This window comes from Chondrus crispus, genomic scaffold (assembly GCF_000350225.1).
Source record: "Chondrus crispus Stackhouse genomic scaffold, scaffold_25, whole genome shotgun sequence".
Taxonomy (NCBI): domain Eukaryota; phylum Rhodophyta; class Florideophyceae; order Gigartinales; family Gigartinaceae; genus Chondrus; species Chondrus crispus.
Window position 1 is genome coordinate 391,995 of NW_005179151.1, and position 1,313 is coordinate 393,307.

Below are 1,313 nucleotides of genomic sequence, written 5' to 3' on the forward strand. Positions count from 1 at the left end.
TCGATTGCCACGGTAGCTCGTGATTGGGGTCGGCCGTCGGCAGGGCTAGAAGGTTAGGCGGTACGGGTGAGGGTAACGGCATGGCTTCGGACGAGTGTGCGGTGAGCGAGAGTGTGAGGGTCAAGACGAAGAGAAAGCAGGTGCGGGCGAGGGGACGGGACGTGGGGTTAGTGTAGTCGAGCATGGCGAAGAAGGGTGGTGTTCAGTGGATGGATCGTGCTGGTTGTCGGTTAAAGGTTGGGCGAAGCGTGTCGAGGATAGTGAAGATGACAGAGTGGAGACGGAGAAGAAGGAGGCAGTGATTTAAATATGCCGGGAGGGGGATGCACGAGGCACTCGCGCATGACGATGGTGCGCGAGTGTGACGTTCTGGACGTAAGGCACCACCACGGGCGGGGGAGCGCCCCCGCCACGCACCACCACGGGCAGGGGGGCGCGCTCCCCGCCGTGGGCGTTCCGTCAGTTACCCTCGTGACGAGGGTAACTGACGGAACGGCCGTCACGGAAAGAGTTCGTCAGACAAAAAGTTCGCGGTGCAAGCACCCGAGCACCCGGACATTTGGCATGATCTAGCGGACGGACCGGAAGTCACGGAAAAAGTTCGTCACATCTAGCGGACGGACCGGAAGTCACGGAAAGAGTTCGTCAGACAAAAAGTTCGCGGTGCAAGCACCCGAGCACCCGGACATTTGGCATGATCTAGCGGACGGACCGGAAGTCACGGAAAAAGTTCGTCACATCTAGCGGACGGACCGGAAGTCACGGAAAGAGTTCGTCACACAAAGAGTTCGCGGTGCAAGCACCCGAGCACCCGGACATTTGGCATGATCTAGCGGACGGACCGGAAGTCACGGAAAAAGTTCGTCACATCTAGCGGACGGACCGGAAGTCACGGAAAGAGTTCGTCACACAAAGAGTTCGCGGTGCCAGCACCCGAGCACCCGGACATTTGGCATGAATGGATTGGTTGAACGGGAGTAAAAGCATTTCCAATAAGGGAGATTTTGCGTTTAGTGGGGCGATCGTGGTCTTTTTTGTGGCAAAAAGGGGGTGAAATGTGTCATCAGGAATAGAGACCACTGTGCTTACACAGTGGCTTTGTAATGCTATGTGACAGACTTGACTAAAAGGTCCAGCCGTCGTCTCGTTGAGTCGTCGACGGCTAGGCGTCTTACTCTCACAGATCATAAAATGGCTTTTCTTGTAGTGTTGAATAAAGCTGGCTCTGGCTCTGCTTCCCCGCCAGCAAGGTAAAGTTACGTCGCCCCCCCCGCGCCCCATGCGCGCGCGCCCTGCCCCGTCCCGGCCCGCTT